This window comes from Lepidochelys kempii, chromosome 14 (genome assembly GCF_965140265.1).
Source record: "Lepidochelys kempii isolate rLepKem1 chromosome 14, rLepKem1.hap2, whole genome shotgun sequence".
Lineage (NCBI taxonomy): Eukaryota > Metazoa > Chordata > Testudines > Cheloniidae > Lepidochelys > Lepidochelys kempii.
The window spans coordinates 19,395,906-19,405,615 of NC_133269.1; the positions used below are offsets into that span (position 1 = coordinate 19,395,906).

A 9,710-nucleotide genomic window follows, 5' to 3' on the forward strand; every position below is an offset into this window, starting at 1 on the left:
AGATTTTTAAAGGCATTTAGGCACCTAAAGAATCAGATAGGGACTCTACTGGGATTTTCAAAACTACCTAGGTCGGGGTGGCCAACCTGTGGCTCTGGAGCCGCTCTTTAGAGGTTAATTTGCAGCTCCTTGCATAGGCGCTGACTCTGAGACTGGAGCTACAGATGCTAACTTTCCAATGTGCTGTGGGGTGCTCACTGCTCAACCCCCTTCTCTACCCCAGGTCCTGCCACCACTCCACCCCTTCCCCCAAAGCCCCTTCCCCGGAGCCGACCATGCCCTCGCTCCTCCCTCCTCCCCACTAGAGCCTCCTGCACACTGCAAAACAGCTGATTGCTGCGAGGGGGAGGTGTGAGGAGGGAGCGGGAGGTGCTGATTGGCGGGGCTGCCAGTGGGCAGGAGGGGCTGGGGCTGGGGCTGGAGGGGGGTAGCAGATGGGGGCCTGCTTACATTACTGTGGCTCTTTGGCAATGTTTGTTGGTACATTCTGGTTCCTTTTCAGGCTCAGGTTGGCCACCCCTGACCTAGGTGCCTAACATCCATTGAAATCAGGTGTTTTTGAAAATCCCGCTAGGTACCCATCTGACTCCTTGGGCAGTTAAATACCCTTTGCACCTTTTAAGGCAGTTGGTGGGGTTACCTGGGCAATGTAAGGGAGAGGAAGGGAACTGCTTGCAGAAGGGAGGGCTCTGTATCTATGCACTGTGGAGCTCTCCTGTCACCCAGCATAAACTGACTGTTGAGTGTTAGTACTAAAATAGAGAGCAGGTGAGGGGACCTCGGATTATGTGGAGCCAATGACTCTAGGGCGTAGTCTCCATGCTGAGTTGCAGCTTTTTAATTAGATGATTTTTAAACGAAAGCAAAAGGTGGTCTGGATAGTCTTATCTTGGTTTAGTTTAAGTCAGTTAACAGCACCTTTAAACTGCAATAAATTACAGTTAAAACTGAAGTAAGTGTGCTCACAGATGGATTTGCACCAGTGTAATTAACTGGTGCAAATCTGTGTAGAGAGGCCTCACTCCACCCCACCAGTGTCCAGGCAACAATCATAGTGACACAGGGGTGAGGCAGCCTTCCAGCCTGCCCCCTGCACTTGGATTGGCAGGGGTTCAGTTTCACCTGCAGAGACAGTTTGGATGAGCTATTACCAGCAGGAGAGTGAGTTTGTGTGTGTATGGGGGTGGGGGGGTGAGAAAACCTGAATTTGTGTTGGAAATGGCCCACCTTGATTATCATGCACATTGTAGGGAGAGTGGTCACTTTGGATGAGCTATTACCAGCAGGAGAGTGAGTTTGTGTGTGTGGTTTTTGGGAGGGGGGTGAGGGGGTGAGAGAACCTGGATTTGTGCAGGAAATGGCCCAACTTGATTATCATGCACATTGTGTAGAGAGTTGTCACTTTGGATGGGCTATCACCAGCAGGAGAGTGAATTTGTGTGAGGGGGTGGAGGGTGAGAAAACCTGGATTTGTGCTGGAAATGGCCCAACTTGATGATCACTTTAGATAAGCTATTACCAGCAGGACAGTGGGGTGGGAGGAGGTATTGTTTCATATTCTCTGTGTGTATATAAAGTCTGCTGCAGTTTCCACAGTATGCATCCGATGAAGTGAGCTGTAGCTCACGAAAGCTCATGCTCAAATAAATTGGTTAGTCTCTAAGGTGCCACAAGTACTCCTTTTCTTTTTGCGAATACAGACTAACACGGCTGTTACTCTAAAAAGAGACAATCAAGTTATTTTGGCTTTATCTGAGAAGTGAGTTTCCTCCAGGATGAATCATCACGTTTCTTTTAAAGGATGCATTTTAGAAATTGGTATCAACTTTAACTAAATTGCTCTTAAAAAAACAATATTAATCTTTTGAATAAAAGGATTTTCTATAACTGGGCATCACACTATACCAGGTTTAGACAAAACCTGTTTAAAATGTAAGGGCTGAATGTATGAGGAAAAATGAAACAGCAAAATAATTTGTATAGGAAACATAGAACCTTGGTTTCAAAATACTGTGCAGTGTTTACTGAAAGTTTTTATAAAGCACAAATATTACCCTCTTGGTATCAGAACATGAAGAAGAATAATGGGATAGTGCAGTGCATATATCAACAATTTGTTTACAAGAGGTTGCCTTGCAAAAAAGTCACTACCACCAGATGTATTTATTTATTCAGCCCCTTTTATTTTGTTATGTAACGTCTTCCAAATTCGTAAATAAGCACTTACCTGCTGTGCCAATAACGGTAATGATTTTTTAAAAAAAGAAAGCTGGTAAAAATACCGCACGTAAATAAGGTTCTACCGAGATTTGAACTCGGATCGCTGGATTCAAAGTCCAGAGTGCTAACCATTACACCATAGAACCAAATGGTGCCACCAATTTCTGTTCTACTGGCTAATAACAATTATTGGCTCACTGGGGAACTCCAAGTCCAGTTTTGCCCCCCATTCGTTTTAAACTGAGGTTCTTTGCCACAAAATTTATCTTACAGACTTTATTCTCGGCTAAATCTCACGCCTCACCTGTACAATATGATGATCCCTCTCAGCCATTAAAGTGGCAAGGAGCCTTCCTCAGACTGCAGCTTTGATTATTTAAAAAAAAGAAGCAAAGAGGTCTCCTGTTTTGATACATCCAAACTAGCTCTAACACAGCCCTGTGCATGCAAAAGAACGTGCACGCTGCATTGCTAACGCAGAATTTAGAACTGAATTCGCATACAAGAAACTGACACAACACAAGCCAACCCGCTTTTGATGCTTACTCAACCGGTGTCAGCTCCACTTTTAAATAAGATTTATGAGGCTGTTTCATTGGGTGCTTTTATTATAAAATATTATAGTTCTAGTAATATTTTAAAGCTAAAATGTGAATAACAAAAGATAAATTCACAGATAGGCCCAACACAGTTAAAGTTAGATAATACATAATTACTTTTGCTATAGTTAGGATTACTTGCATTTCATTATAGAAGGAGCAAATGATTCTTGCCCCATAACTCATACAGACTACAGGATCCTTCTAGCAAAGTTATAATGACCTCACAGTAAAAGCAATTATTAGCCTTGCATATAGTTAAAGGTAATAACAAAAAATCACAAGAAAATAGATAGATATAGCTATAAACAACCTGCAGTTTGTTTTCTCTTTTAAATAAAACTTCCTTTCTATTCATTTTCCAGTGGCATCCAATACATGTATAATAGTCAATGTATAATGTGCCCTTTATTGTTGTTTTCAATATATTTTTCTAATTAAATCCACAGTTCTTATATTTACTTGGCAGTAAAGAAAATATAATAAATAAAATATGAAGACTTTTAGGTTCCATTGAAATAATATTAATATACTTAATATAAGCGCATACTAATAATATTTCCTTAGTACAGAAACTAAGTCACACAACAAAACCTGAAAAATTCTAGGTTCCACCGAGATTTGAACTCGGATCGCTGGATTCAGAGTCCAGAGTGCTAACCATTACACCATGGAACCACCTGACTAACCCTTCAGAATTGGTCGTATTGAGGTAACGTCAGAGCGTATGTTCTTGTGGATAGCTGTGGGATTTTTCTCTTACGTATACATTTCCTCACGCATTAATTCTACATATTAACTAAATCCTGAAGTAATCCAGCACAATTTACTTCAGTAATAAACAAACCATTTTTAAAAAGAGCCCAGAAATACGTGGCATTTCTGTCCTGCTTTCAGTGATGACACTGATGCCTTTTTTTTTTTCCCCCAAAATTCAGCCGGTTGCCTACTTTTCGATGGAATTTCTTACCCATATTGCAATTTTGCACGATGAAATATTTTTGCTTTAAATTATGGACTTTCCGTTTTTGCCCACGTGTTGCATTTTATTCCATGTTTTTACGCTTATAGTTTCCCTTCTGTGCAGCTGAGCGCGACGTATTGAACGTTGAAGCTTTGCTGGCCAAGTAGCATTTTTGCTGTACGTTACCTGTAGCAATTTACAACCCGTTACGCGTTCCGTGCTGCATGACGTATTGTAAGTGGCTTGTAAAGATTTCCCTCATCCCGCAGTCCCACTTTGATATTGTAGATGTTCTTTAATTTCAGTAAGGGAAAAAGAAAACACTCTGGAAAAATCACAAACTGAATAATGAATTACTTACCCCACCATCTATTCTGAATTATTCCTAACTAAGACCCAATCTTCAACCAGCTGTGGGAGGGGGAGGACTGGAATGGGAATCTTGCAAGATGCGGCGCTTTGGGCTCCATGTTTCAGAGCAGATCCCAGGGCAAGTTCAGAGCTGACCAGAGCCAATCCTCCTCACAGCTGCCCTCTCTATTCGCATTAACTTCAGCCTCTTGCAGGATCAGACCCTAAAATGAAAGCATGTAAATCAAATAACGAGTATTAATCATCATAAATTATTGGCAGTAAACGTGTAAAATCAGAGTGAATACTGTGGATAATAACCTATGCCACAGGTTACTATGATAAAGAGAAAAATAACAGATTAAACAATAAGACTGAAACATGAGTCTGGCTATCTGTTTTGCATGTTGGTTTTTGTTTTGTTTTCTCAATGCTTAACACACTAGATTATCCGTAAAAACTCCGTGTACTGCCATTAGTACTAATCATAAGTAATAACAGGCTCTTTGTGCATTATTAATTATTATTATTATAGCTGAAGTAATGGTCCAGGAAGTACTGTAAACGTTGTAGAGACAAATATATTTTCACTATAAGAAAAGGAGGACTTGTGGCACCTTAGAGACTAACAAATTTATAAGCTTTCTGAGCTACAGCTCACTTCATCGGATGCATTGTATTATACAGCAATGACTTTATTGTCACTTAACTCAATAATAAATACCACAAAATATTATTAACAATGAATAATAACTGACAGGTGTATGCCCCCAAAACAGCTTTGAGTAAATTAAGTAAAAAGGAAAGGAGGACTGGTGGCACCTTAGAGACTAACCAATTTATTTGAGCACGAGCTTTGGTGAGCTACAGCTCACTTCATCGGATGCATACCGTGCCACAAGTCCTCCTTTTCTTTTTGCGAATACAGACTAACACAGCTGTTACTCTGAAACCAGTAAATTAAGTGATATTCTATTGCCCATCGGAGCGTTCAGGTGAAATAACTTTAGCTTTAACATGAACATTGAAAGATGTCACTACAATACATTTTTAAAGGAGAAAAAAGGTAAATAGCAGAGGATGAAAGGAGAGAAAAAGTTAAATAGCAGAGGATGGTTTCGATCCATCGACCTCTGGGTTATGGGCCCAGCACGCTTCCGCTGCGCCACTCTGCTGTGTAGTAACCAAGCTTCCAACTACAGCTTTTAGAAAGTGATATATTTAATTTATGAGGTTTGGTTTTTTTCCCCTTTTGCTGGTGCTTGGGCACAATAGCTGAAATTGCTGTGTATATTTTCAGCTCAGCAGCATGCTTCCACCCGCCCTCCCCACACAAATATGCTCCCCCAAAATGTCCTGTGCAATGCTTGGGATACAAACATTCCTTTACCCAGTAAAGTTTAGAGACTAACCAATTTATTTGAGCATGAGCTTTCGTGAGCTACAGCTCACTTCATCGGATGCAACCGATGAAGTGAGCTGTAGCTCACGAAAGCTCATGCTCAAATAAATTGGTTAGTCTCTAAGGTGCCACAAGTACTCCTTTTCTTTTTGCAAAGACAGACTAACACGGCTGTTACTCTGAAACCAGTAAAGTTTGAGCTTCAGATGTCTCCCTCTGAAATGCCATAATGCGATGGCCATGTCTATCAGGTGAGTTTACCTGCCTCACAGTTTGCCCAGAATGGCAATAAGCCTGGAGATTTCCCTCTTTCCCCAGTTATAAGGGAACAATGACAAATTACACTCTTTCAAATCTATTTTTTGCAGCAACAAACACTGGGACAATATTTTCCTCCCCTAAGCAAAGGGTGGAGGAAAGCACAATGCAGTTCTGCGCTCATTAAGTCCAAAGGTGAAAATGTTGGCTCCCTAGCACTCCCCTCTTATGGGCCCATGAAAGTATCTAACAGAAGTCTGTGGTGGTCCCAGTCCCCTATACAGAAATGAATAATTAAATAATTATTTTGAGGTGTCCTGATCAGGGTTTACAAATACCTATGTTGCCCCTTTTCACCCAAGCAGATAGCCAAATTTCAGGGCCTTGAGGATGTTCCACTGACAGGTAAAATTAGATTAAATCTGGTATTTTCTATGTTGAAGTTTTGTTTATTTACAAAGAACATACAAAGTCCCGTGTCTCCGAAGCAGAAGGAATCAAGAAAAAAAAAAGGAGCATTTTTTTTAAGCTCACAGCCCCAAGTAGAGTGACCAGATCGCAAGAGTAAAATATCAGGACGCATTTTGGGGCGCACAGCCCCAACCGGAGCCATGGGAGGGGGGTGCACAGCCCTAGGAAGCTTCGAGAGGGGTGTACCGCCCCTGCTGCAGCCCCCTGCCGCAATCCATGGGGCAGGGGCTCATGGCCCCAGCTCCAGCCCCCAGCAGAAGCCACGGGGCAGGGGGGCAGGGCCCTGGCTCCAGCCCCCTGCCCCGCTGCTGGCTCAGTCCAGCTAACAATCACCTCACCTCTCAGCAGGGCTGGGAGTGTGGCCTCGGGGACAGAGCAGGGAGTGGGAGAGAGTGTTTGGGAGGTCTGTGGGGGGGTGCTGGGCTGTGAGGAGGTGGAGGGTGCTGGGAAGTGGGGGAGATTTGTGTATTTTGGGGTGCTAGGCAATGTGGGGGCTTGTTGGAGGGGAACTGGAGGCAAGGGGAGGCTGCAGGGTCCTGCCAGCCGCTTCCCGGGAGCTGCGTGGAGCCAGATAGGGAGCCTGCCAGCTCGGGTGACCAGTCCAGCCCCGCACCAAATATCAGGACAAATGGCGTCCCGATCGTACATCAGTTGGGATGCGGGAAAAACAGCTAAATATCGGGACAGTCCTGATTTTATTGGGACATCTGGTCACCCTAGCCCCAAGCCTCTTTAGACAACAGACCCAAAAACTCTCAAACTAGTTTTTCCCAGGATCAAAATGTGCTCAGAGAGTAAACTCCTAAGCTTTCTTCTTTATTTACCAACTACAGTGAATTTTAACCCAACCCATAATAACGTTGTACCCAGCTAATAACAAGCTACATGGGGGGAAATATTTGATAATTGGACTTTGAATCTAGCAGAGAAAGCTATAAGATGAACCAAGTGTTGCAAGTTGAAGATAAATAAATTCATACTAGAAATAAGGCATCAATTTTTAACAGTGAGAGTAATTAAGGAGTCAAACAATTTACCAAGAGTCATGGTGGATTCTTCATCACAGTCAATTATGAAATCAAGATTAGATTGTTTTTGGAAAATATGTGCTAGGAATTATTTTGCGGAAGTTCTATGACCATAAGCTCAGACCATAAGCTCAGATCACAAAGGTCCCTTCTGGCATGGAAATCTACGAATCATCACAATTATCAAAGGAGGAAAAAGAGCACCACGCCCGGGGATGGAGGCCTCATTACCTTAGGAGATGGACGAATATAAGAAAAACCCACTAACTACCTACCAGATCTTATTGTAACAAGGATAACAATCAGAGACGAATTAAAAAATGAAGAGGATGATTAACAATACATATTTCAGAAATATTTATTTTAATGCAAGACTAAATAATAATAATTAATACTGGGCCATTCAACCCTGGTCTGACCATCATTAAGATGAAAACCCTTGGATTAAGGGACACGGATCATAGGCCTGTAAGCTATTGACTTTGAGAAATTTCAGGTGACCCGCTACCACATCCGATAAGCACACAGGACCCAGCCCTGCCTGGCAAGGACCCTTTTCAGGACCGGCCAATGACAGACAAAGAGGGGGAAGAAGAAGAAGAAGCAGAGGAGGATATCCTTCCGCAGGGAGCCCGTTGCCACCTTCACTTCTCCTACTACCTAGAGGTGGGAAGTACCTGGACTCCCACATCGAGGAAGAGCTGAAGGATGGGAAAGGAAAGCCTCATTGGCGCCGGAATGCTTTTGATAGTGAGGATGCTGAAAGTGAACAAAACTATCCCCAAATTTATTACCTCATGCTCCCGCCCCACACCCTGCCCCCGCAAAGGCCAGGACTAGGGCTGTCTCTCCAGGAGGCAGGGGACACGGACGGGGTAAGGGAGCTCAGGCTGTGGCCACGGCTGGGGACAGAAACGGGGCCAGGAGAAGATCCCCGTCTTTGTGAATGGCAGCAGGAAATCCCAGCCTGGGGCCAGTAGTTAGGACCTCCGGGCATGGGGCCAGCAGCCAGGACCCCACGTATGCAGCCGGGCACAGCTACAACACCCAGCCCCCACAGAAAATCTGGGGGTAATGCAGCACCCCTCAGACCCCACTTACCGAGCCTATGCCTTCTCTGAAGGGCTCGCCTTCGGCCCTATACCTCCCTAAAGATTCCTCCTCGATGCCTGGCATCTTGCGTGCCCAGCCTGCCTTCAGCAAGATCTAGCAGGAGGCAAACTGGCCAGGAGACCTCACACAGCACCTAGCTCTCTTCTCCTGGGGGCTCACTGCTTCGCCTTTCACCTCCACCAGGCCCAGAACACTGCACCTGGCGTCTCACGCCCCGGCCCGCCTGCCCTCGGCGAGATCTAGCCGGATGCACGCTGGCCAGGAGCCCTCACACACACTTGGCCCGCTTCTCCTCCCGCCCTCTCCCTGCTTGGCTCTTCACCTCTGCCAGCCCCAGAGGACTGCACTCCGGTGACCACAGGGGACTCTGACTCCCAGCATGCCTTGCTCTCATTCGCATACCAAGACCTCCGTCCTCTCCTCCCAAAGGGGCGTTTTGTGCTGCCCCACTGGGTGGGGGCAAACTGTATCCAGTTGGAGGAACAAGGACACACGGAGGAAATCGAGGGCTCTGCTCCACATGCGTCTCCCTGGAGTTCCCGGGCCTGCCTCTCTCGCCCTAACTGGGAAGCCTCTATCTTCTCTGGGGTATTTATAGCTTAGGGCCCAAACTCCACCCTGTGCTTGCTTCGGCAGCACATATACTAAAATTGGAACGATACAGAGAAGATTAGCATGGCCCCTGCGCAAGGATGACACGCAAATTCGTGAAGCGTTCCATATTTTCTTTTCCTGCCTCGCTGGTGCTGCTCGCAGGGCCCTTGGCAGCTGGGGAGGCCCCGCTGGGTGGGCAGGCACCCTGCTGCAGCACTCCCCGCTTTGCCCCTCGCCTCTCCTGGGAGGGACCCGAGGTGCCTCCTTTGGCGCAACGGCATCTCCTGCGTCTTGCGCTGGGCAGGCACCGCATACCCCACACCCGGCTGCCTCCCAAGCCGGTTCGCAGAGACAAAAGGATCCGCTGCCGCAGACGCCACCCAGCCCTGATTCACAGGGACCCCTTTATGGGACCGCCTAGGCACCCACAAGCAGAGACGGGGAGGAAGAGGAAGAAGAAGCAGAGGACGATGTCCTTCTGCAGGAACTCCGTCACCACCCCTGCCATCTGGAGGCGGGAAACGCCTGGACTCCCACACCGAGCAAGGGCTGATGAAGAACAGGAAAGGAAAGCCTCGTTCTTCTCTGCAGGCCTCACCTTCGGTTCTTCGCCTCCCTACCGATTCCTCCTTGGCGCCGCGCCTCTCACCCCGCGGCCCGCCTGCCCTCGGCGAGATCCTTTGGCACAGCGGCATCTCCTGTAGCTTGCG

At 45.8% G+C, this 9,710-nt stretch overlaps 3 non-coding genes across 3 annotated transcripts; 1 reads left to right on the forward strand and 2 right to left on the reverse strand.

Moving 5' to 3' along the window:
* Positions 1–2,294: 2,294 nt before the first annotated feature.
* TRNAQ-UUG (transfer RNA glutamine (anticodon UUG)) lies at positions 2,295–2,366 on the reverse strand. The gene has a single exon. It is a non-coding gene; the product is annotated as a tRNA-Gln (tRNA).
* Positions 2,367–3,425: 1,059 nt separating this feature from the next.
* TRNAQ-CUG (transfer RNA glutamine (anticodon CUG)) lies at positions 3,426–3,497 on the reverse strand. The gene has a single exon. It is a non-coding gene; the product is annotated as a tRNA-Gln (tRNA).
* Positions 3,498–9,026: 5,529 nt separating this feature from the next.
* LOC140898421 (U6 spliceosomal RNA) lies at positions 9,027–9,133 on the forward strand. Its single transcript, XR_012154981.1, has one exon. It is a non-coding gene; the product is annotated as a U6 spliceosomal RNA (small nuclear RNA).
* The last annotated feature ends 577 nt before the right edge of the window (positions 9,134–9,710 follow it).